Source organism: Leopardus geoffroyi, chromosome C2, assembly GCF_018350155.1.
Source record: "Leopardus geoffroyi isolate Oge1 chromosome C2, O.geoffroyi_Oge1_pat1.0, whole genome shotgun sequence".
Lineage (NCBI taxonomy): Eukaryota > Metazoa > Chordata > Mammalia > Carnivora > Felidae > Leopardus > Leopardus geoffroyi.
The window spans coordinates 148,505,713-148,533,383 of NC_059333.1; the positions used below are offsets into that span (position 1 = coordinate 148,505,713).

The following is a 27,671-nucleotide window of genomic DNA, read 5'->3' on the forward strand; positions in this document are numbered from 1 at the left end:
TTTATAGCTGTCCACTTCACCATTCTTAGGGTGTGGCCCTCATTCTCATGGTCCAAGATAGCTGCCAGGGCTCCAGCTTTATTTCATATTCCAGGTAGCAGATTGGAGGAAGGGAACAAGAAGGGAGCAAAGGGCACATGACAGCTGTCTTTCGAGTTGGTTTCCTCAGAAGCACGCACATTACTTTTTATAACTCATTGGCCAAAACTTAGTCACACAGTCACAATAGTTACAAGGAAAGATAGGGAATACAGAACTTTTAGCTAGGCACTAGAGTGACATCAGTGGGAATGGCAAAATAAAGATCTCTAAAAATCCATTTCTCCATAAAAGTAATGAGAACACAGGCAAAAATTGTCAAAGTGTTTTTCAGAATGCTGGATATAAATCAAAGACTTGGAATAATCCAAGAAGCATTTATCCAAGAAAAGTTGCTGAATCAAGGTAAGTACAATGAACTTTGGGGCATTTTATTTTACCCTATTTACATCTCCCTCTTCCCACACGAAGAAACAAAGATCCCACTGGCAAAGGTAACAACACATAGGTAAATATAAAAGACTGTATAAATGTAACTTTTGTTTGAAGCCCTTTTCTTCTGCCATCTAATTTAAAAGACAACTGCATAAAGCAATACTTACAAATACAGGTCATTGGGCATATGATGTAAAACAAGGTATTTGTATGTCAATAATAGCACAGGGGAGGTGGGAGAGAATGAACTTATATAGGAGAAACGTTTCTGTATACTATTGAAATTAAGTTGCTATTAGTACAAACTAGATTATTATGTTTAGATGTTACTTTTAGTCTTCAAGGCAACCACTGATAAAATGACTAAATATATATATATATATATGTATATATATATATATGTATATATATATATATGTATATACTAAAAAAAACTACAAGGGAATAAAAATGGTACAGTAAAAAATATTTAATGCAAGATCAGGCAATAATGGAGGAATAAACAAAAAATACATGACAAATAGGAAACAAATAGCAGAATGGCAGATATAACTTCTTTGTTACTAGTAATTTTAATAAAATTAAATGTAAATGATTTAAATACTCCAATCAAAGGCAGAGATTGGCAGAATGGATTTAAAAAAAAGGATCTAACTATGTTGGATTGTATCTACAAGAGACACTTTAGATTCAAAGACTCAAATGGGTTGAAAGCAAAAGGATGGGAAAAAGATATACCATGCAAGGAGTAACCAAAAGAGAGCTGCAAAGGCTATACTAATATCAGAAAAAATTGACTTTAAGATAAAAATTGTTACTAGAAATGAGGAAGACCATTTTCTAATGATCAAAGAGTCAGTCCCTAAGAAGACCTAGTGATTATAAATATATATTCACCTTACAACATATTCAAAAAGTAAATGAACCAAAAACTGGCAGAATTGAAGGGGAAAAATAGACAATAATAGTCAACAATAATAGTTGGAGACTTCAACACCTTACTTTCAATAATGGATAAAACAACTAGACAGAAGATCAATAAGAAAATAGAAGACTTAAGGTCAAAAAGAAAAGTAAAAGACTTAAGCAACACTATAAACCAACTAGGCCTAATAGACAACTATAGAACACTCCATCCAACAACAACAGGATACAAATTCTTCTCCAGTGCACATGGACCATTCCCCAGGATAGAACATATGGTAGGCCATAAAACACATCTCAAAAAATTTTAAAGGATTGACCTCTTACAATGTATCTTCTCCAACTGCAATGGAATGAAATTAAATTCAACAGAAGAACTTTTGTGGAATTCACAAATATGTGGAAATTAACATGAATAAAGAGTCAAAGAAATTGACTCTTTCACTAATTTCTAGTGAAATTAGAAAAGACTTTGAGATGAATGTAAATGAAAGCACAATATTCTAAAACATATGATTCAGATAAAGCAGTGCTCATAGTTGGAAACTTATAGCTGTAAGTTTTTATAGCCTACATTTTTAAACTTATAGCCTACATTTTTAAAACAGAAAAGTATCAAATCTATTTTCTATCCTTCTACCTTATGAAACTAGAAAAAGAAGAGCAAATTAAACCCAAAGCAAGCAGGGAGGGAAATAATAAGGATTAAAGCAGAAATAAGTATAATACAGAATAGAAAAATAACACATAAAATCACCCAAACTAAAAGTTGGTTTTTTGAAAAGACAGACAAAATCAACAATTCTTCAGCTAGACTAAGAAAAGAAGACTCAGATTACTAAAATCAGGAATAAAAGAGAGGACATTACTACAGACCTAACATAAATAAAAAGTATTGAAAATTCTATGGACTATTGTATTGAACAAATTAGATAACCAAGATGAAATGGAAAAATTCCTAGAAAGACACAAACTATTGAAACTAGTTCTAGAAGAAATGGAAAATCTGAATAGAACTCTAATGATATAGTTCTGTTGGGGTTGAATTAGTAATTTGGACACCAATGTGCCAAGTTAAATATCAAAGTACCTATTACTAAGGAAGAAGAAGAAAAGAAAGATTGTAGGGGGCTCCTATGAATCTATGCCACAGCCACCGTTAACACTTGGGTGCCCTTCTCAGAATGACATATATGTAATTTATCACATGGACAATTTGGTAGCTTAGGCAATTAGATTTATTGGAAATTAAAAACGTAAGAACATTTCAAAGAAAATATGAATCACTCACTAAGTTTACTACCTTGCCAGATTGGTGAATTGTGTATCTAGAGACAATTGGATTTTTTTTTTCTTAGCCTTTTTCAACAGGGCCATGTGAAGGCTTTCTCTGAAAAAGCTCGTCTAATCCCACAGCTCCAGTTACCAAATCTGTGCTGATTTTTCTAGAACTTAGTCTCCAGCCTAAGTCTTTCTCTGAAGCTCCAGCACCTTATACCCAATGGCCTCCTGAACAACTCCCCTTGGATATTCTGCAGGTACAGTACTTCCAACCCAATGTGTCTAAAACTAAACTCACTAAGTGTGGACTTTCTGATTAAATGGTTGAATGCCTTCCTTAAGTATGACTAAGGCTAAGGTTCCACAGTTTGTAGATCAATGCTAATGCACGTAGTTGTTAGGTCTAACCATATGAAATGGCCAAATTTGTAGGGCAAAAATGTGAACATCTGCAGTTTTTCATGGTTCAACCTGATACATCACACCTTAGGTCACAGCATGTTAAAGTAATTTATAGACATCCTGACAGAATGTCTTAGGTAATATAGAATGCCATTATACTCATACAATTTTACGTTTATACAAGATGTCATATTTATGAAGTTGTACTTATGAAACTTCATTCTGGGGTTCAGTTTGTCATTAAACTTATAGAATCATAGAGATTTTACTGATAATATGGCCAGCAGTCAGTAATCCCCTTACCAAGAATTCTTTCCCCTCCCACTTTCCCTGGATTGTGTCCATAGTGATTCTAATCTCTCACAGAGACCTAGGAAGAACTGAAGTGGCATGAGGAGAAAAGACAATCAAGTTCATGAAATCAAAGAGTTTTTGGCAATTCAGGCTAATAGGTTGTAGTCAGATACTGGCTCTAACGTTTCAGGATAAAATATGCAATATGTGATTTGTAATGGATATTTCCCTTTTTAAAAATATATATTGAGGTAAAATTTCCATTATATAAAATTAACTATTTTAAAGTGAAAAATTCAGTGGCATTTAGTGCATTCATGATATTGCACAACCACTACATCTGTCTACTGGTAATAAATTTCCTTCACTCTAAAGTAAAACCCTTTGTCCACCAAGTACTCTCCCTGGTCTCCTCTCCCCGGTCTCCTCTCCCCACTGCCCTATCCCCAGTTCCTGGAAACCACCAATCTGCATTCTGTCTCTGTGAATTTATCTATTCTTGATATTTCCAAAAAAATAGAATCATATACTATATAACCATTTGTGTCTGGCTTCTTTCACTTAGTATAGTGTGTTGGTGGTCATCCATCCATGTTGTAGCATGTATCGGCACTCCATTTCTTTTTATGGCTGAGTGATATTTCATTGTATGTATACACTAAAATTTGTTTATCTGTTCATCTGTTGATGGGCATTTGGGCTGTTTCCACTTATTGGCTATCATGAATAGTGCTGTTATGAGTGGGTACATGTTCCATGTACCTGTTTTAATGCCTGTTTTCAATTCTTTTGGGTCTATACCTAGGAGTAAAATTTCTGTATTTAACTTTTTTGAGGAACGGACAGTTTTCCACTAGGTCTGAGCTATTTTGCATTCCTACCACAAAGTACAAGTACAAAGTTCCAACTTCTCTATATCCTTGCCAACGCTTGTTATTTTCTGTTTATTTTTTGTTTGTTTGCTGTTGTTGTTGTTTTGTTAATAGCTATCCTAGTGGGTACGAAGTGGTACTTCATTGTGGTTTTGATTTGCATTTCCCTAATGGCTAATAATGTTGAACATCATTTTGTGTGTTTGTTGATTGTTTGTACATATTCTTTGGAGAAATGTCTAGGTCCTTTGCCCATTTTAAGATTGGGTTGTCTTTCTAATTTTGGATCATAGGAGTTCTTCATATATTCTGGATACTAGCCCCTTGTCACACAATATTTCCTCCCATTCTCTAGGTTGTCTTTTTATTTCTTGATAACATCCTTTGAGGCACAGAAGTTTTTGATTTTGGTGAAGTCCAAATTATCTAATTTGTTGTTGTTGCTGGTGCTTTTGGTGTCATATTTAAGAATCCATTGCCAAATCCCAGGGTCCCAAAGATTTATCCCTTTTTCTCTTTTAAGGGTTTGTGGTTTTAGCTCTTGCATTTAGATCATAGATCCATTTGTAGTTAATTTTTTTTAAAGATTTAAAAACAAATTTTTGGGGGGCGCCTGGGTGGCTCAGTCGGTTAAACGACTGGTCATGATCTCGCGGTCTGTGAGTTTGAGCCCCGCGTCGGGCTCTGTGCTGACAGCTCAGAGCCTGGAGCCTGTTTCAGATTCTGTGTCTCCCTCTCTCTGACCCTCCCCCGTTCATGCTTTGTCTCTCTCTGTCTCAAAAATAAATAAACATTAAAAAAAATTAAAAAAAAAACAAAATTTTTTAATGTTTATTTTTGAGAGAGAGAGAGAGAGAGAGCAAGTAGGGGAAGGACAGAGAGAGAGACACACACAGAATCCAAATCAGGCTCTAGGCTCTGAGCTGTCAGCACAGAGCCCAACGTGGGGATTGAACAAATGAACTGAGAGATCATGACCTGAGCCGAAGTCAGGTGCTTAACTGACTGAGCCATCCAGGCGCCCCTGGAGTCAATTTTTATATATGGTGTGAGATAGGGATCCATATTCATTCTTTTGCTTGTGGATATCCAGTCTGCAGAGGCTATCCTTTCCCCCATTGAATGGTCTTGACACCTTTGTTGAAAATCATTTGGCCACAAATATTTAGGTTTATTCATGGTCTGTTGTCTATCCTTATGCCAATACCACACTATTTTGATTACTGTAGCATTGTAATATGTTTTTAAATCAGGAAGTTTGAATTCTCCAACTTTGTACTTTTTCAAGATTGTTTAAGCTGTTTGGTGTAGATGTATCCCTTTTGCTTCAAAGCCAGTTTCTGCTTTCATCCAGGTTTGTGACAGTTTCTAGACCATCATGGATGCCTGGACCTTTGGAAAATCACATTTATTTTATGAGGAAAAAAATGAGGTCAAACAAGATTTTTGTTTTTGTTTTCGTATCATATAAGTGAAAACAATAAATTTATGGACTGAAATATTTGTCTAGCTAAAAGACACAGAAATCTATTTTCTGTAGATCTGATACAACTTTAGACACTATGGGATCCAGGCTCCATTAAGTCTATCCACATTAAGTCTATCCACATTAAGTCTAATGTGATAGACACAAGTCAAGGTTTGAATAATTTTCTTGCTGTGTGAGGGTCGTAAGGCAGGTCCATTTGAACAAAAATCTTTTTTCCCCACCGTTTCCATATCCCATCTTGCCTTTTCTTCCCAACTTCCTTCCTGGTCCTATTTTCAAATGTCCCCCTCTGAACATCTTTCTATCCTCCCTCTCATTTCCTGACCTCCTCTTGCCCTGCCTTCTTTTCCGTGCCCTTCAAAATTCCCTTTCCCTCACTGAACCCCATCTCAATTTTAGGAAAATAGATTGTTAAACTGATCCTCAGAAAGTGGTGTAGGGGCACCTGGGTGGCTCAGCCGGTTAAGTGTCCGACTTTGGCTCAGGTCATGATCTCACAGTTCGTGGGTCTGAAGCCCCGTGTCAGGATCTGTGCTGACAGCTCGGGGCCTGGAGCCTGTTTGTATTCTGTGTCTCCCTCTCTCTCTGCCCCTCCCCCACTTGCACTCTGTCTCCCTCTGTCTCCAAAATAAATAAACATTAAAAAAAAAAAAAAAAAGTGGTGTCAACAGCTAAATCACTACCAAAACACTTAGCCCTGAGTATTTGTTGGCCCGAGAAGTATCCAGCAGGTAGAAGAATTGCAGATTGTCTAAAAAAGGCATTTGAGTCCCTCTGGGTCTTCCATTAAAGTCTCCAGTGAGCCTGTGGTACATATATTTGAGACCACCTAGGATCCTGTCTCCAGTTTTTCTTTTTCTTTAGAGCAGAATCTGGTCCATCACACGTGGCAGGGAATATTTTAGAGGAGATCGATGGCTGGTTCCTTCTGGTCCCACCTTAGTCAAGTGCTGAGCCTTTCCTTTTACTTCATCAGTGGATCCTGGGGAACATTTAAGGTTTCACTTTTTGCTCTGGGCTATTGTGCCGCATGTCATCTGTCCAGAGTCATTCTTCTTGAATGATCAACATGTTTCGTGTTGCCTGCTGCCAGTGATGGGCCCTTACTGACTCCCATAAGAAGGATCCAGAGAAGATTCCCTTTTCCTGTGGCTCCCTAGCCGTGAGAAGAACTTACTGCTGGAGGTTCTATTCATGCAACTTCCTTCCAAAAGCACTGGTGGTTCATAGCCAGCTGCCAGGCTGGTATGCGGCCACCACTCCTTTTCATTTCTCGGGGACAGGAAACTTCACCCACAGCTTGTTGGATTCCTTTTTGTTTTTTCAGTTCACATATATTTCTAGTAGGTATATTGGGTCTTGTGTTTCATTCAACATAACTCTTTCCAATTTTGAAACAGGTAATTATCTGACCTCACCTTCTAAACATTGCTTAACTCCAATAAAAAAGTCTGCAGCTTGCCAGGGAGGAGAATTTGACTGTAGAAGAAAAAACAACCCATGATTGTAATAAATATTGCAATAGCACAGCAGCAGGATTTAGGATTTAAAATTTTTTTTCAGGTTCTTTTGTGTTTGGCTATTTTACTTAGCATAAGGTCCTATATCCCTGCTGTAGGAGGTGTCAGAATTTCCTTCCTTCTTAAGGCAGAATAATATTCCATGGGATGTATATACTATATTTTTTGTTTATCCATTCATTAATCAGTGCACATTTGGGTTGTTTTTACTTTTTGGCTATTGTGAATAATGCTGCCATGAACATGGGTGTACAAATATTTATTCAATTCTTTTGGCTATATGCAAAGTGAAATTGTTAAATCATATGATAATTCTATGGTTAACTTTTTGAGGAACCACCATCCTGTTTTCCACAGCAGCTGTACCATTTTACATTCTCACCAGCAATGCGCAAGGGTTACAATTTCTCTACATCCTCACCACTTGTTATTTTCTGTTTTTTAAATTTTTGGATAATTTCCATCCTAATGGCTATGAAGTGTATGACATTGTAGTTTTGATTTGCATTTTCCTAATGATTAGTGCTATTGAGCGTTTTTTCATGTGCTTACTGGTCATATACCTTCTTTAGAGAAATGTCTATTTGGTCCTTTGCCCATTTTTTTAAATTTATTTATTTATTTTGAGGGAGAGAGAGAGCACACATGCATGTGCATGGTTGGGAGAGAGGGAAAGAGAGAATCCCAAGCAGGCTCTGTGTTGTCAGCGCAGGCCCCGATATGGGGCTCAAACTCAGGAACTGTGAGTTCATGACCTGAGCTGATATCAAGACTCAGATGCTTAGCCAACTAAGCCACCCAGGTGCCCCCTTTGCCCATTTTTAAATCAGGATTTCATGTTGTTCAGTTTTAGGGGTTCATTATATATTCTGGGTATTAATCCTCTATCAGATTTGCAAATATTTTCTCCCATTCAGTGGGTTGCCTTTTCACTCTGCTGACAGTGTCCTTTGATGCATGAATATTTTAATTTTGATGAAGTCCAACTTATCTATTTTTTCCTTTTGTTGCTTGTGCTTTTGGTGTCATATCCAGTTGTCATGAAGCCTTTCCACTATATGTCTTTCTAAGAGTTTCATAGTTTTAGCTCTTACATTTCGATCTTTCATCCATTTTGACTTAATTAAGGTAAGGACCATGCTTCATTCTTTTGCTTGTGGATATCCAGTTTTCCTCTTCTACCTTTTTGTCTTAAAATTTTTAAATTTTATATATTTTTAATTTTTTAAAATATTTATTTATTTTTGAGAGTGAGAGAGACAGAGCATGAGTGGGGGAGGGGCAGAGACAGAGAGAGGGAGACACAGAATCCACAGCAGGCTCCAGGCTCTGTGCTGACAGCATAGAGCCCAACATGGGGCTTGAAATCACAAACTGCAAGATCATGACCTAAGCCGAAGTCAGACGCTCAACTGACTGAGCCACCCAGGCGCCCCTTAATTTTATTGTTTTAATTAACTAATCAATTAATTTTTTAGAGAAAGAGAGAGAGAGAGAGAGAGAGAATCTCAAGCAGACTTCACACTCAGCATGGAGCCCAACATGGGCCTCGACCCCACGACCCTAGGATCATGACCTAAGCTGAAGTAAAGAGTTGGACACTCAACCAACTGAGCCACCCAGGCACTCCATTGTTTCTCTTTAACTCTGGCTTGCTTGGAAATGATTTTAAGTTTAATACTGATTAAAGTCTAAGCTAATTTTATTTTCAAGTTGCTAATCCATTTTCCAAAGCAATATCCTTCCTTTTCCCAATTACTATTTTGCAATACCTTTATGGACATATAATTCACTTACCATACAAATCACATACTTCAAGTTTACAACTGATTGGTTTTTAGTACATTCACAGAGTTGTGCAACCATTACCACAATTTTAGACCATTTTCATTACCCACAAAGCAAACCCTGTATCCTTTAGCCGCCGCCACCCCCCCCCCCCCGCCTTTATTTCTCAACCACCCCAGCCTTAGGCAACCACTAATCTACTTTCTATTTCTATAAATTTTTGTATTCTGGACATTTCGTATAAGAGTCACATAATAAGTGGCTTTTGGTAACTGGCTTCTTTAACTAGCATAATGTTTTCAAGGTTCATCCAGGAAGTAGTATGTATTAGTACTTTATTTACTTTATTTCTTTTTATCACCTAAGAATACTCCATTGTGTAGATATGGTGCATTTTATTTATCTATTCATTAGTTGATATTTGGGTTGTTTTTACTTTTGCATTAATATGAATAATGCTGCTATGAACATTTGTGTACAAGTTTTTGTGTGGACATATGTTCTCATTTCTTTTGAGGATATACCCAGGAGTGGAATTGCTGGGTCAAGCAGTTATATTTTATCTTTTGAAGAGCTACCAAACTATTTTCTAAACAGGCTGCACCGTTTACATTCCCACCAACAGTGTTATGATTTCTCCACATCCTTGCCGATACTCATTATTTCCTTTTTTATTACAGACTTCCTAGTGGGTGTGGAGTGGTATCTCATTGTGGTTTTGATTTTCCTGATGGCCAGTGATGGTGAGCATTCTTTGCGTGTACTTATTGGTTATTTATATATCTTCTATTACACGATTAATTGTATGTCTTTTTTGTAAACGTTTGTTTATTTTTGAGGCGGGGGGAGGGGAGGGACACAGAGAGAGGGAGACAGAGGATCCAAAGCAGGCTCCACGCTGATAGCAGAGCCCAATGCGAGGCTGGAACTCACAAAAGGTGAGATCATGACCTGAGCCAAAGTCGAGACGCTTAACAGACTGAGCCACCCAGGCGCCCTGATTGTATGTTTTTGTTTGTTTGTCTTTTTTTTTAATCAGTATCCCTACCTATCCCATTCCACTTGGCTGTCTGTTCTTTCATCAGAGCCACACGTTTCTCTCTTTATTTTTCATGTTTTAATATCTGATAGGACTACTCTCTTATCTCTGCCCTCCCTTCATTTCCTTTACTTCTTCTGAATGATCTTGGATATCCTCTCTTATCAATTTACTGGGAAGACCTTTCCACGTTGGCACATTGCCGACATGCTAACAAAATAGAGGCACCTTGTTTACAACCATTGGTTATCTCTTTCCTGTACTATTCTGATGCAGTTCATACACATTCTAAAAACCCAGTGGTGATTTATCCTGGAAATGGTACACATGTAATTTGTGATTTTAATGAAATATTTTTGCAGTACCTTTAGAAAAGCAGTTGACACACATGTAAGCATTAGCTTGAGTCATTTGATGCCAGGGGATAATACTTCATTTGTGGGAAGAGGTTTTATCTAAATATTTCTCCTACCCTGGAGCATAGGTGATTGCTTACTAAGCTGGCCTCTTTGCATACATTTCAATTTCCCAGCATTTAATTAATCTTGACAATTGGGATTCTCCATGGAAACAGTGGAGCAAGATGCTATACCTTCCAAAACAAATATAAAAATAATGCTGTTTTGTTGCCTGGCAACAGTTCTCTTTGTTTTTATTCATAGGAAAATGTATTTTTTGCTGATTGGTACAACTTTGACAGGGAAAGACAAAGGAGAAAATACTTCTCTACATTCAGAAACTGATAGGGCAGTTTAATCTTTTTCTTTGTTAAAGACCCAAGTGCATAACTCTAAAGAGCATTAGAAGCATAGATAGAAGAGCATAGAGCATGTAAAACATAAAGGCAGAGTATGATCAGAGACGACTCTCATTATGGATCTCCAATGACAAAAGGTCTTTGATTAAGGAACATACTAGACAAAACTGTTGTGATTCTCAAGCAGTGTGGGTTCAAACTGCATTTATAAGACTCAAGAGTAGGGGCATTTAGGTGGCTTAGTTGGTTGAGGGTCGGACTTCAGCTCAGGTCATGATCTCATGGTCAGCGAGTTTGAGCCCCACATTGGGCTCTCTGCTGTCAGCCTGCTTGGATCCTTTGTCCCCCACCTCTCTGCACCTACTCCGCTTGCACTCTCTCTCAAAAATAAATAAACATTAAAAAAAAGTAAGGTTCAAGGTATGTCTTAATCTAAATTTCATTCCATCATGGTTAGTTCCTGTGACAGGTGGTATTTTTTTGTTTACAATTTTTTGTTCCTTTTCCACCTTTGCCATGGTATACTATAGATAAAGTACAGTTCTCTATGTCACTCACTTTGGACTCCGTCTATAGAGTGTGTGTGGATGTAACATATGCCATGTCTCACCAGAGGCTGTATGTGAATTTATGAAATTTGGCTTAACCTTGTGCATTTCTGCCAGGTAGCCATTGCACCATCAGCCGGGCTCCTGGAAGGGAATCAAGTGGAGCAGACCAGAATCTAAGACCAACGCAAGCCTGGCCAACCCACGTGCAGCACACAGACCAGTGAGAGAAAAAAAGTATCTGTCATTGTAAATCACTGATGGTTGGGGCTTGTTTGTTATAGAACATTTTTGCAGCAAAACCTGACCAATAGAATCATTGAGAAACTAACTGTTCCTATTCATGCCTACCATGAGCAATCATACAGACTTGACAATTTGCACTCTAGGTGCCAGTTAGGTGGGCCCCATCTTTCCAGTCACCAATCAGATGGAGCAAAGTCTGTTTAAGAGAACAACTAGCTAAGGGTCACCTTGGTGGCTCAGTTAGTTAAGTGTCCAACTCTTCACCTCTGCTCAGGTCTTGATCTCAGGGTCATGAGTTCAAGCCCTGTGTCACTGGGCTTGTTGCTGGGTGTGAAGCCTACTTAAAGAGAGAAAGAGAGAGAGAGAGAGAGAGACCAACTAGCTTATCTTGAGGTTGCTAAGGATGTTCTGGAAGGTGAGATATGTATTTTTTAATATCTGTATTTATAAACTTAGGGACAGATATTCTAGGAATACTATTAGTGGAAAAAACAGTTTACAGAACAACTTGGATGTTCTCCTTTAGGAAAATTTCAAACAAATTGTGAACTGTGGCAGCTCCAGAATTTTTATATAGAATTTCTACCTATGTGAGTGAGCTGAATAACAGTCTGATTGGAAGGGAGTTGGGTTGAACAAACAGGCTTAACGCTGCATTTGCATGGCACTTTGATATGATTGAAGAAACTCCCAATTGGCCGCATCATAGAATTGGTTGAAGGGAAACTGATGAAGGATTAAAGCCCCACTGATGAATGCGAAAGCCCCACACTCCCAGGCCTTCCTTGGCCCATCCAGTGCCTATGTTAAGTAGATCTATAAATACACAGGGAGAGGGCTGGAAGGATATCTACCAAAATGTAAATGGAAGTTATAAATGAAAGTGGAATTTGGGGGAATCTTTTTCCTCTTCTGTGTATTTGTCTATATTGTTTGAATCTTTTGCACTGAACATATATTTTTCCCCCCAAATACAATGAGGTCATCTTTCACCAAGAAAAGAAAAAGAATCCAATGACCTCTACTTGTTCCCACACCTCATTTTAATCCTCTCAGCAGTGCCCCCAAGTCTCCAAATTTCAGTTCTCCCAGTATGGCTTACATGTTTTAGCTCCAGTCCTTCTCCAAACACAACCAAATATAAAAGAAACAACACAAGGTATAAAAAAAAGCATCCTGGCCTGAGAGTAGGGATTCCAGTACCAACCCTTGACTTCTCCCTAGGACTTCAGCCTCCACATCTGAAAAGGGAAGGATTGGACTAGTCAGAGGCTACAAACTCACATGCCTGGAGGAACTAAGGGGAGACAGAGGAGAGAAGCAGGTGGGCTGGGGGAGGGGGGGTGGGTCTGCGCCCGACTGGCAGATAACCGCCCAGCCTGAAGGAGACACCACCACAGGCCTGGACTTTGCAGATCTTCCAATTTACTCAGAGGCCGGGAATCAGTTTTTTATAAGAAATCTGATTTTTGAATATTGGCAAACACATTTTGAAACATTCTGTGAATTCCTGAGAGGACACATTAACCTTCCGTGTGAATCCATGTGACAGCTAGTGCACCGCTTGCTGCTGGGTCAGATGCTCTGGAAGCCTCCTTGTTCCGCTGTCCTGGAGCCACTCAGGTGCCACCTAGTGACGGGGACTGTCATAGTCCCCAAGAAGGCCTTTGTGGAAAAGCAGTTTTTATTTTTTTTTAATTTTATTATTATTATTTTTTTTAACGTTAATTTATTTTTGAGACAGGGAGAGACAGAGCATGAACAGGGGAGGGAGACACAGAATCTGAAACAGGCTCCAGGCTCCGAGCTGTCAGCACAGAGCCCGACGCGGGGCTCCAACTCACGGACCGCGAGATCATGACCTGAGCCGAAGTCCACCGCTTAACCGACTGAGCCACCCAGGCGTCCTGGAAAAGCACAGTTTTTAAAAATTAAGCAGATCGACTAAAAGGTCATGTATTTGTATGCCAAAATTTTATCTTACTAAATGGCTTCTCCAGTGTAATTAAAATACACCAAAACATGATTTACTCACCGCTCATTGGGAATACAGGATTACGAGGAGTGAAGAACTTTTATTATTGGCCACATCCAGGCACTGTTCTGTTTTAAAGTATTATTTTATTTAATCCTCATTGTAATCCTATGGATGAAGTATGATTACTAACTTTTTTATCAATGGGGAAACTGAAGCCCAGAGAGATTGTGTAACTGACAAAATGACACAGCTAATTCATGGGGGAGCTGGGACTACAGCCCTGCCAGCCTTAACCAAGAAGGTATGCTTTCACATTTTTTTAAATGTTTATTTATTTTTGAGAGACAGAGAGTGAGTGGGGAAGGGGCAGAGAGAGAGGGAGACATAGAATCTGAAGAAGCAGGCTTCAGGTTCTGAGCTGTCAGCACAGAGCCCGACGTGGGGCTGGAACTCACGGACAAAGAGATTATGGCCTGAGCCAAAGTTGGATGCTTAACCCCAGGTGTCCCAAGAAGGTATGCTTTTAAAATAATTACTTTAAACTGAAATTAGTCTTTCCCCATAAATCCTCAGAAAAATGCAGAACTGGTCCTAATTTTGAAGCAAGGACTCATGGTTACAGTTTTATAGGATTTGGCTTTTTGCCAAAAAAAAAAAAAAAAAAAAAAAAAAAATCCCTCCAAACCCAATCTGGCTATCTGAACAAACTTGAAATTTGAAATACATAATATTGGGGCGCCTGGGTGGCGCAGTCGGTTAAGCGTCCGACTTCAGCCAGGTCACGATCTCGCGGTCCGTGAGTTCGAGCCCCGCGTCAGGCTCTGGGCTGATGGCTCAGAGCCTGGAGCCTGTTTCGGATTCTGTGTCTTCCTCTCTCTCTGCCCCTCTCCCGTTCATGCTCTGTCTCTCTCTGTCCCCAAAATAAATAAACGTTGAAATACATAATATTTCCTGGATTCTGACTTAGAATATCAAGGATATCTAAAATTTGTGGAGTTTCCCTAAGTATTTCATCTTTACTGTAATATAAGTTCATACAATGCCTTCAGGGCAGGGAGGGATAGAGCCCAGGTGCCCAATGGATGTGCTGTTATTTCTCCCATCTTGAAAATCCCTCTCAGGGACTCTTCCCCTTCACTGTTGTCTCAAGTCACTGCTGCACTTTACAGAAGGGCATGGTATCAGTTCCTTTCCCCTCATTCTCTCTTAAACCCTCTTTAGATAAATTCTTGTTCCGATCACTGTCCAGAAATTGCCTTTGTCAAGGTCAACAACGACTTCCACATTGTCAGTCCAATGGCTATTGGACTCTATCTTTCTTGAACTATTGGCAAAATAGGACTTGCTCCTACCTCCTGGAAACACTTGTTTCACTTGGCTTCTGTGACTCCACAGTGCCCAGATTTGCTTTCTGTGTCCAGGGGTTCTCTCCCCGGTCCTTTTAGCTTGTAAATAATAGAGGCCTCCAGGGCCTGGACCTTGACCTGCTCCTCTTTTCTACACTCACTCTCTCATGGCAATCTCATCCACTCTCATAGCTTTCAATACCACTGCATGCTAATAACTCCCCAAGTATCTCTAGCTGAGACCTCTTCCCTGAGCTCCAGAACTTTGTGCCCAACCACCCACAGGACATCTGTATTTAAGACTGATATACATTTCAGTCTTATCAAATTCAAACTTAGCTCCTTACCTTCTATTCCAAACCTACCCAGCCTTCCATCTTTCACCTCTTAGTCTTTGGTTTGGCATCTTCCTTGACTCTTGTCTTTCTCTCATACAGCCTCCACCCCTTTCCATTCTGTCATCAAATCCTGCTGGCTCTGCATTCAGAGTATGTTCAAGTACAACCATTTCTTACCACTTATGCTATCATCCTGACCTAAACCCCCATAAACTCTCACATGGATTATTTAATTAGGCTCTTTTCCGGTCTCACTACTTTCATTCTTGCCTCTTAAGGTCAGTTCTCATCATGGCAGCCAGAGGGATCATGTTAAAGTCATGTTAAAGTCCAACCCCTCCAATGACTTCCCATTTCTCTGAATGAAAGCTAATGGTGCCCAAGAGGCTTTGTATCATCTGGGCCCCCCTGTACTTCTTTACTTCATCTCCTAATACTCTCCCTTGCACACGTCTCTCTAGACATTTGTCTTTGCTATTCCTAAAACATGCCAGTGTGGTTACATGTTAGGGCCTTTGCAACATCTGTGCCCTCTACCTGAAGTGATTTCCCCCCAGATATCCGTATGGCTCAGTCCTTTTCTTCTTCAAGATTTCACCCAACTGTCACCTTCCCAAGGAGGCCTAACCTGCCCACCCCATTAAAATTATAGTTCCACCCCACCCTCCCCCAAATATTTTTATCTCACTCTACGTTTTTGCTCATGGAAACTTTTCACCTCTACCATACCGTGGAATTAGCTGTTTATTATATTTATTGTTTATTGTCTATCTCCTCCTACCTAGAAGGCAAGCTCTATGAGGGCAGAGATTTTTGTCTGTTCTGTTCTCTAATGTGTCTCTAATGTGCCCAGAATAGTACCTTCATCATTGGAAAAACCTACGTTAGGACTTGTTACATTATCTATAGTGAATTGCACCATTACATTGTTTGGGATTATTTTGTGTTAGAATTATTAAATTGGTTAAGTGCAAAAACATAAAATACATTATAAAATAGATCATACAATATTTGTTACCCTGTTTGGGCATTTAAAAAAATATATATGTGTATATCTCCTCAAAAAGATGGTAGCCTGGGCCTTTCTTAATCTCTAAAGGACTCTTAAGAATTCTTGTGAGAAACAGTTATTTTCTTGTGAGCCAAGTTTATGCCCATTGTAGTACTTGTAGTTTCCTAGACTTCACCTCAACCAGAATGGTTGTTATTGCTAAAGAACCCAGGATACTTTTAAAGTTATTTAATGCCCTTTTGACCATTTGAATTGGGTACCATGTGTCTGAATTATCTGATCAAAAAATAAATAGTAATTGTAACAGTTTTACTTCCCCCTTTGAATTCTTAGTAATCTTCAAAGTCAACAAAGTAAGCATAGTTAATGCCAATAAATATTTGTCACTTGATTCCTGGTAGACTTACTAACAATCCTGATGGCTTCTTTGGAAAAAAAAAAAAAAACACAACAGTCTTAGTGTAGAAATTAAATCTAGATATATTAGAGAAACCTCATGTCATAACCATGACTTAAAAAAATCTTTTAATCCAAGGTATAACAGACATAGGAGGGCATGTATTATAAGCGTAAAGTCTAGTGAATTTTCACAAACTAAACTCACCCACATAACCAACAACCAGATCAAGAACCAAGATTTCCAGCACCCCAGAAAACCTTCCTCACATTCCCTTCCAGTCACTAGCTCCCCCATGTGTACCCATTCTCCTAACTTCTCACTGAATAGTTTTGCCTGGTTTTGTGTTTTATACAAATAGAATCATACGTATATACTGTTTGTCTTTCATTTATTTTCCTCAGCATCATGCTTGTGAAATTCACCCATTTTGTTGTCTGTAGTTGTAGGCTGTGAATTTTCATTACTTTATGGTATTCCATTGCATGAATATACCATGATTTATTTACTTGTTTGACTATTGATGAACAGTTGAATAGTTTTTAGTTCTACACTTTTACAAATAATACTTCTATGAATATTCTAGCTCACATATATTATGGATTGAATTGTGTCCTCCAAAAAGACATGTGAAATAGTAACCCCATTCACGTTCCTGTGAATGTGACCCTATTTGGAAATAAAGTCTTTGTAGATATAATCTGCAAAGTTAAGATGAGGCCATACTTGATTAGGGTGTAAGTAAGAGTAGGAAAGATGCAGAGATGGAGAACACAGGGAGAAGATGGCCATGTGAAGACAAAGGCAGAGATTGGAGTAATGCATCTGCAAGTCAAGGAAAGGTAAGGATTGCAGGCCATGCCCAGCAACTAGGAGAAAGACAGGGGACAGATTCTCCCTCACAGCCCTGAGAAGGAACCAACCTGCCTGTACCTTGATTTCAGACTTCTAGCTTCCGGAACTGTGAGAGAATGGTTTCTGTTCTTTTTAAAAAACTTTTTTTAATGTTTATTTATTTTTGAGACAGAGAGACAGAACGCAAGCAGGGGAGTGGCAGAGAGAGGGGGAAACACAGAATCTGAAGCAGGCTCCAGGCTCCAAACTGTCAGCACAGAGCCTGACACGGGGCTCAAACTCACAAGCGGTGAGATCATGACCTGAGCTGAAGTCGGACGCTTAACCAACTGAGCCACCCAGGCGCCCTGAGTGTTTTCTTATTATTAAGTTTTGAAAGTTCTTTATGTATTGGCTACAAGTCCTTTATCAAATAAGTGTTTTGCAAATATTGTCTTCTAGGCTATTGCTTGTGTTTTCTTTCTCTCAATAGTGTCTTTCAAAGAGAGAAAAGTTTTAATTTTGAGGTACTCTCACTTACCTATTTCTTGTTATGGATTAAGCTTTGCGGTTTGTATGTAAGAAATCTTTGCCTAGCCCAAAGATTTTTCCCCTGCTCTGTTTTCCCTGTGAACTTTTTCACTCTCAGTTTCTCAAAATCTTTTCCAATTATGTCAGAATGAAAACACATTTTTGACTGTATAATATTCTTCTACCCCAGGTTCAAAGAGAACAAAAGAATCCCAACTAAATGAACCACAGATTCAATTAATTGATACAAGTAAGAATAAATTATGTTGACTGGAATTATTATCATTTGAATCTTAGCAATATATGAAATTAACTTCCAGATAGCAACTATATTAGGGCATCATGGTTGTACTAGACATTTCAGTTGCAATTGACAAAGACCCAAGCAAAAACAAAAATAGGAGATTCCTGGCTTTAAAAATATCTGGAGCTCAAACTGTAGCATCTCTCCCTCTGTTCAATCTCAGTTGGGCTTTCTTCTGGCTTATCCGTAGTCTCAAGAAGGCTCGGCCAAGTCATGACAAACATGGCATCTTTAGGCACCACACAGCAGTGGAGAAAGAGTGGTCTTAGAAAAACTGGCTTGCATTTTGGAGAGAAATAAAACCGGATCCCTACAGGGGCACCTGGGTGGCTCAGTCAGTTAAGCGGACTACTCTTGATTTCAGCTCAGGTCCGTAACCTCAGGGTTCGTGCGTTCCAGCCCCACATCAGGCTCTGTGCAGACAGTGCAGAGCCTGCTTGGGTTTCTCTCTCTCTCCCTCCCTCTGCTTGTGTTAGCGCACTTTCTCTCTCAATCTAAAGATGAATAAATAAACTTGAGAAAAAAAGACTGGATCCCTACATAATACTGAGAAAGGGAAAGTGAAGGAACTCCATGAAGAAAAAAAAAGCTGTTTTTTTCTTTGCTCCTTTTCCTGCCTCTATTCCTGCTAGGACCTGCCTTACATATGTCTTCATGTATGTCCTCCTCATAAAGGTCAAGGAGTTAATGATTTCTTTGGAGCCTTCCAGAGCAATAGGTACAGGACTGGGTGGAGTCCTCATGAACGTTGTCCGAGACCTCTGACTGCAAACACCTTGAACACCAAGACCCCCAGGCTCTAGGCATAAGTGACTTATGGAGGACACCTGAGCACTGGTCCTTGTTCGACCAGTTCCTGGATGCCAGAGAGGACACATACACCAGACCACCAGCTTCAGTGAAAACTCTAGACCCCCAAGCAAAGATGAGACTCTCCTGCATTTGCGTTCTGAGTCTCTCAGATGCTCCATCTGTATCTGCTCTCTCTGTGTCATCAATAAACTCTCACTTCCTGCTGGCTCGCATTTGATTTCCATCCTCAGGGACCCTCTTGGCTGGTTCTGCAGTATCCCCTCTGGGTCCTGAGACCTGGCCTGCCACATCAATGCCACATACACATGTGAGCTCCAGATGGATTAAAGACCTAAACTTGAAAATGATATATAAAGTTAAAATAAATGTAGGAAACAGTCTGTATCATGAAGGACTTCAATGAAACTCGGAAGTACAAGCCATAGGAAAAAAAATGGATGAAACTAGGGGCACCTGGGTGGCTCAGTCAGTTGGGCATCTGACTCTTGATTTCAGCTCAGGTCATAATCTCACCATTTGTGAGTTCAAGCCCCAAGTCAGGCTCTGTGCTGACAGCTCAGAACCTACTTGGGATTCTTTGTCTCTCTCTCTCTCTCTGCTCCTCCCCTGCTCATGCAGGCTCTCTCTCTGTCTCTTTCCCTCTTAAAAATAAATAAATAGGGGCATCTGGGTGTCTCAGTCAGTTAAGCATCCGACTCTTGATTTCAGCTCAGATCATGATCTCATAGTGTGTGAGTTTGAACCCCACTCTACATTGATGGAACAAAGCCTTCTGGGATTCTCTCTCTCCCTCTGTCTCTACCTGCCACCCACCACTTGTGTACTCTCTCTCTCTCAAAAGTAAATAGATAAACATTTTAAATAAATAAATAAACTTAAAAAACTGATTATGTTCAATGAAGAACAGTATGGAAAAAATTAACAGTAAAATAAAATGGGAGAATATAGTTGTAGTGTCTAACACTGATAGTTGAATAATATCTAGAATGTACAACAGACTTTCAAATCAACAAGAAAAAGAAGAACCCCAGCAGGAAAATAAACAATTTCTAGGAGACAAAACCAAGCAGACTAACAGACATATGCTGGGATGCTCAAATTCAGTAGGAATTAGAGAAATATAAAGTAAAACAGCACTGAGATTTCACTCTACACCTTTTAGGCAAAAATTAGAAAGATGCATAATGCCAAGTGTTGCTGGGAATTGGGGTATAGGATCTTACAGGCCCCGCTGGCAGGAGTGATGCAGAAATTCTGGAGAGCGATCAGGCATTTCTTAGTAAAACTAAGAATATGCATACCCTGCACCACAACATTTATCCCTGGTTATGTGTCCCAAAGGAATCTTCCTACTGGCCCATATGGGAACGTGGATGAGAGTGTTGATTATCATCTGATTTGTGTTGCCGGGTAAGTAGAGACGGTCTGAGTGTGCACACTGTGGGAGTGTGCAGGTGAAATGGCGGAGGACCAGGCACCTGCCCTGGGACAGAAAGCGAGAGGGACCCTGTGGTAGTGACAGGTTACACTTAACTGACAGCAGGTTTCTGCAGCAACTGCCAGAAGAAAAGAGAGGACATGGGGCGGAAGAGCTGGACGGCCACTGCCTATGGTCGTCAGATTTAGCAAATTGTGGTGAATTTGTTTTCATCTGTGAGAATGTACTCAGAGCTGTGAACTTAAAAAAAAAAAAAAAGGGGGGCGCCTGGGTGGCGCAGTCGGTTAAGCGTCTGACTTCAGCCAGGTCACGATCTCGCGGTCCGTGAGTTCGAGCCCCGCATCAGGCTCTGGGCTGATGGCTCAGAGCCTGGAACCTGTTTCCGATTCTGTGTCTCCCTCTCTCTCTGCCCCTCCCCCGTTCATGCTCTGTCTCTCTCTGTCCCAAAAATAAATAAACGTTGAAAAAAAAAAATTAAAAAAAAAAAAAAAAAGCACCAGGAGCTTGTTCTCCCGCTGCTTGCACAAGCCTTCACAGAAAGAGCAGTGATGGGTGATGCCTGCACAGAGGCTACAGCTTCCTCAAGCTCCATAAGCAGCCAGTGAATTCCCAGGATGCCAAGACCCTGTAGGAAGTTCCTGCTTCCATAAACCAAGACAGAAGTGCCTGCTGACTGTTGCCAAACAATGAAATTTCGAGGAAATTAAAAAAAATTTTTTTAATGTTTATTTTTTGAGACAGAGAATGAGAGAGAGAGAGAGAGAGAGAGAGAGAGAGAGCTCGAGTGGGGGAGGGGCAGAGAGAGAGGGAGACACAGAGTCTGAAGCAGGCTCCAGGCTCTGAGCTGTCAGCACAGAGCCTGACGAGGGGCTCAAACCCACAAACTGTGAGATCATGACCTGAGCAGAAGTCAGATGCTTAACAGACTGAACTGCCCAGGCTCCCCTCCATTGAGTACATTTTAAAGATCTAATAGGGGCGCCTGGGTGGCTCAGTCGGTTAAGCGTCCGACTTCGGCCTAGGTCATGATCTCACGGTCCGTGAGTTCAAGCCCCGCGTCGGGCTCTCTGCTGACAGCTCAGAGCCTGGAGCCTGTTTCGGATTCTGTGTCTCCCTCTCTCTCTGGCCCTCCCCTGTTCATGCTCTCTCTCTGTCTCAAAAATAAATAAACATTTAAAAATACATAAATAAAGATCTAATAGGCTTTATTCAGTGATTCATGCATCAGGCGGCATCCCATCTAGAGAACAGGAGCTCCAAGGAGCTGAACGAAATGAAAAACTTTCATAGGCAGAAGGGGGTGAGACGAGGAAGTTACTAGTGAAGAGTGGATTGTTTGCTGCAAGGTCACCTTCCCTTGGGGGACCCTTGGGGGTGCATCAGGCTGATTGCCTCTCTAGTGCCGACCAGGTAATTCCAGATTGTCCGATTTAAGATTCTACTCCTGGAAGAGGCTGAAACTGTAACTAATTTGGGTAATAGGTCTCAGTTTGGTGACGTGGGCTTAGCACAAGTGACGCCATATGGGGCCCGTTGTCTCTTTTTTTTCTTTAACACCATCTATGATGCTCTAACTAGTGATGTTGGGGTCTACCCTCCTTGTATTTCTGGATATTAAAAGCCAACCTGTTGATGAAAAGGGCGAAGTTGCCTGAGTTTGAATCCACTCCATCTCTTACCAGCTGTGGCCTCTCTGTGCCTGAGACATGTCATCTGTAAAACAAAGATTAGAATACAACCTGCGTCAGAAGGCTTTTAGTGGAGAGTCATGAGTTAATTCTGTAAAGTATTTAACCTGTGTCTGGCACTTAATAAGGGATAGAAAAAATACCGGCCATTGTTATCAAGGCCACTTGGGATTTCTCCCTCTTGGTCCAGGTGAACCCAGATCTATTTTATATCTACTAACACCACCTACCTTTGGTAAGAGTCCCGTTTCATGCGTGCGCATTGAGTCAAGTCCGGCTGCCATCCTTGGATGGGAGGAAAAACGAGTCCACTTCTAGCTCTGGAGGATTTAACAAAGCTAGAAGCTGTTGTCTTTCAAAAATTCCCCCAGGGAGACATATAAAAATGCTGTAATTAATATTGCTTTCAACAGCAACAATAACAACAACAACAAAGGGAGAAGCTGAAGCACCAGAGTAATATAAATAATGAAACTGACACCACTGGCTCCTGGGAGGTGAGATTTATTTCATTTTTTCTTTTATTATTATTATTATTATTTATAAATGCTTATTCATTTTTGAGAGAGAGAGAGAGAGAGAGGGAGGGGCAGAGAGAGAGAGAGACAGAGAGAGAGAGAGGGACAGGGGATCCCAAGAGGACTCTGTACTGAAGTAGAAAGCCCGATGTGGGGCTCCTGACTCACCAACCAAGAGAGAATGACCTGAGCTGAAATCTCAAGACCTGACGTTCAACCGACTGAGCCACCCAGGCACCCCAAGGGAGGTGAGACGTCAACCCAGGCATTTTGGTGCCACTGTTTCTAGAACTGGCGTTCTGCTGCCTGTGCCTCTGTCCTTCCCAGGGCCCTGCTGTCTAAGGCAGGGCAGGAGGGTGAACGTATCCTCAGGCTTTTGCCTTTTAATTGGCAACATGTGGAGCTATGAAGGCCCCCCAAAGCCCAGAGGAATGAAGCTATATGGATATAAATAGTGGGCAGTGGTGTTAAGATTTTAGGCTTAAGCGCTCAGCCTGGCAACATCTTCCTCCTAAAAACATTGTCCCAGCAAGCATCCCCCTCCCTCCCAGTTAAGACTGCTCAATAATAATGATAATAAGACCAAACATGACAGAGTGCTTACGAGATGCCAGTCCTGTACTAAGTGGTTCACATGTGTTATCTCATTTAATCGGCTAAACAATCAGCAGGGTCCTGTTATTACCCACACTCCCATTTTTCAGATGAGGAAACTGAGTCTTGGAGAACAGACGTTAAGGTGGCTAGGAAGCTGCTGAGAGATCAGAGGAGCCCCATCGCTAGCTCCTGTAACATTTTATTTTCCAGAATGCCTCCTGAGGCACTAGCTTCACCATAAATCTGCACCCAACTATCGCCAAGACCATAATAGTAGGAAGTCAAATGACGGCCTTAATAAAGACATCGAGCACATAATTTTATGTTTGCAAAGCTGTATTTGCTCTAATCTGCACCAGAGTGGGAAGGAAGAAATAGTGTTAACCTTCATTAGTCAGTCCTCCCCCACCAGCCTGATTCAGCCCCACAAACAATAGATATAATTACACTGAACAATCGTGTGTTTATTTCCACGTCTAGACACAGAGCTCACATTTGAAAACAAAAGAGAACTGAAAAGAGAAAGCATCCTGCTGCTTTTTAATTCTCTGTGTCAAACTTTTTCTCAGCCTGGATGCTTCTCTTGTGATCAGGAGATATATATAGTTAGAGAATCAGGACTTTCCGAGAAAGTCTTTTTGGAGAGGAATTGGTGTTAGGAATCAGACAATAATATATTTAAACAGCCTCTAGTCTGAGTAGAAACAAATCATTTTAAAGACCGTGAATGGATGCTACAACTAGTGAGTGAAAGTTTGATGAAGAATAGGTTATTTACATAGTATCAGAGTTCTCCTCACAAATTATATAGTGATTATAAAGTGGAGAAGAGCAAAGTGACCATGGCAAAGCGTGGCACACACCAACTCTATCAAGTGACCCAAGTTAACGTCACCAGTATCGGGACAAACCGACATCGGGACAAACCGACATCGGGAAAACACATCAGGTGCCTCCCTGAGACAGAGACACCATTTCCTCCCAAATGCATAATCGGAATCTAATCCTGAAGAAACTTCAGATAAACTCAGATTGAAGGACATTTTACAAAATAACTGGCCCATATTCTCGAAAAGCATCACTGTCATGAAAGACAAAGACTGAAGAACTGTTTTCAGACTAAAGACGTATAACTACAACCGAGTGGTTTTTACTGTATTCACAGAGGGTGCAACCATCACCACTCTCTGATTTCAGAACATCATCATCACCCCAGAAAGAAACTCCCAAGCCCCTTGGCAATCACTCCCCATCTCCCCTCCCTCCCTCCCTGCCAGTGCCTGGCAACCACTGATCTACTTTCTGTATCTGTGGATTTGCTATTCTGGACATTTATGAACAGAATTCTACAATATGTGGTCTTTTATGCCTGGCTTCTTTCACTTCACCTGTGCCCAAGGCTCATCCGTGGTGTCACAATTATCAGGACTTTCTTCCTTTTTATGATCAAATGATGTTATGTTGTGTGGAGAAGCCATATTTGGTTCATCCGCTCATCACTTGACAGACGTTTATGTTGTTTCCATTTTTTGGCCGTTATGAATAATGCTGCTATGAACATTTATGTATAAGTATTTGCCGGAACATAGGTTTTCAGTTCTGTTGAGTATATATCTAGGAATGCAACTGTTAGGTCCTATGGTAACTCAGGTTTTGAGGAACTGCCAGGCTGCTTTTGAAAGTGGCTACACCGTTTTACATTTCCTCCCCAAACGTACATTCCCGTTTCCCCACATTCTCACCAACATTTGCCTTGTCTGTCTTTTTATCACAGCCATCCTAGTGGGTGAGAAGTGTATCTCTTTATGGTTTTGATTCGCCTCTCTCTAATGACTCATGTGCTTATTGGAGATTTGGATATCTTTGGAGAAGTTTCTGTTCATATCCTCTGTCCATTTAAAAATTTTTTAATGTTTATTCATTTTTGAGAGACAGAGCCCGAGCGCAGGAGGGGCAGAGAGAGAGGGAGACACAGAATCTGAAGCAGGCTCCAGGCTCTGAGCTGTCAGCACAGAGCCTGATGCAGGGCCCGAACCCACAAACTGCGAGATTGTGACCTGAAGTCAGACGCTCAACTCGACTGAGCCATTCAGGCTCCCCTCCTCTGTCCATTTTTAAATTGTCTTTTTATTGTTCTTTTATTGTTGAATTGTAATAGTTCTTTTTATATTCTGAATACTAGGCCTTTCCCAGATAAATGATTGCAAATATTTTCTCCCATTCTGTGTGTGGTCTTTGCGTTTTCTTGATAGTGTCTTTCCATGTACAACAGTTTTTAGTTTTGATGAAGTCACATTTATCATTCCCGCCACCCCCCCTTTTGCTGCTGTGCTTTAAGCGTCATATCTAAGAAATCATTGCCTAATCCAAGGCCCAGAAGATGTGTGTCTATGGTTTCTCTTAAGAGTTTTATAGTTTTAGCTTCTTTGGATTTTGAAGGCAAAACTATACCATATCTGAGTGTGCTACTCCAACCCACTGGCTGTAAAGAAGTCAGTTTTGAGTGGGCTCTCCCAGCAATAAAACTATGCAGCAAACCCAGGCTGTGGTATAAGCCATCCTGCCACTTGGTCCTTTTGTCATAACACTTGAATATTCTTTGGTAAGTAAAAGGACAAGAGGGAGCCTCCAGGGTGGCCACAGTAGGAACATCATAGCATGGATGGTTACGGTTTTGGAGCAAAGCCATGCCCTCTTATGCTTTTAATTGTTCGTCTTTCCAGGAAAGGTTTCTGGTTTGCTACTAAGCCCTGATAGAAGCTGAATGTTTGACTATGGGAAATCAAGTAAGCCTACGAACTGGATGCTCTCTGATCAGCCAAGGCATGAGGTCAGTCACATGCAGCATCAGTCCATGGTCAGAGGGTGGTGGTCTATGTAAGGTCAGACTGAAGCAGGTCTAGAAGGCATAAACAAGATGTGTAAGCAGGTGGCTCACACCTGGTCGACACCTGCTCCTCCTTTGACACCTGCTCCTGCTGCATTGCTGCCCCTGCGTCAGTCCACACCCATTGCCTCATGGAGAGTTTCCTAGGAGCAGCTTTGGAGCAAGAAAAAGCTCATTCTTGATTTACAGATTGGTCTGCACAAAATGTTGACTAACAGCTGCTGTACTGGACATTGCAAATATATCTCTGTCATTGCAGAACGTGTGTTAGTGCTGGCTAGATCTGGCTGATTGCATTCTTCATGGTGTATTTAACACTTTCCTTTGCCAACTCCTATAGTTGGGTCTAGAGGTTCAATTTGCTTTGTGTTTGGTTTTGTTTGTTTGGCCAGACTACTTCATGAATCGTATTGTCTTTTTCAACTAAGCAGGCTTGTAATGACTCGTTGCCCCACTTGTCATCAGCTGCTGTTAATCAATAATAGATTCATTATTCCATTAGGCTCTGAAAATCAGTGATATTCTAAATTTGTCATTTCTTCTTGATGTATTGGCTGGAATACCTCTATACAGAACACTTCCTCTCATATACCTCACTTCCCCAAGTAGAGGTACTGGAAAGACAACATACATAGCTGACTCTTTACTTTTATTTTCAAGGTTTCCAAATGAATTTGTTTCCTAACGCTTCGCAACAATCACCAAATAATATTTTGAGTGCCACTGTGGACTTGGGCATTTAATTTATTTTATGTGTTTTGATCCGTTGAATTTTTAGAGGCTCAGATTGTCTTCTGTTTGACCCGTGCCTCCTCTTTACTTTGGCTCCTGAACACTTTTGACATCAATCTCTTTGATAACTTCCTTACTAGCTCATCTGACAAGATGTTCCAGGCTTATTTTATATCTTGTATTTTTTATCCCGGAGTTGGAAGCAGCCATTTCCTTCAAAGAGCCTTTATTTCCCAGTGGGAAATGGTCTTTGAAAGCCACGCTCTGGGTCTAGGGGGTGCTCTTTTGTTTCTAGACCCTTTGAATGGGCAGACCTAGGAAATACAGAATAGAAATACCAACAACCTCAGAAAAATGCACTAGAACTTTGGGAAGATGGTTGACAAGAAAAGGAAATGCAGGTGTCTTGTAATCATATGAAAAGAGGCTCAATCTCATCTGTAATAATAGATTATTAAGCTGATCCTGACATACAATTTCTTATCTCCCATATTAACAAAATTCAAAGGTTTGACAACATACTCTTGGCGAGGCTGTGCTGAAACAGGCACTCAGATCTTGCTCGTGGAAATGCAAACTGGTAAAGTCCATATGGAGGGGAATTTGTTCAGTAAAATTACATAG

General features: G+C 40.4%; 1 long non-coding RNA gene across 4 annotated transcripts; it reads left to right on the forward strand.

Annotated features, from left to right (window-relative positions):
- LOC123575756 lies at positions 1 to 26,828 on the forward strand. 4 transcript variants are annotated; one of them, XR_006700979.1, is made up of 5 exons: positions 1 to 444; positions 2,770 to 2,936; positions 9,725 to 9,787; positions 11,506 to 11,625; positions 18,261 to 18,772. It is a non-coding gene; the product is annotated as an uncharacterized LOC123575756 (long non-coding RNA). The 4 variants fall into 4 exon arrangements; XR_006700981.1 differs by lacking the exon at positions 18,261 to 18,772 and adding an exon at positions 13,379 to 13,428; XR_006700980.1 differs by lacking the exon at positions 18,261 to 18,772 and adding an exon at positions 13,375 to 13,424.
- Positions 26,829 to 27,671: the final 843 nt, after the last annotated feature.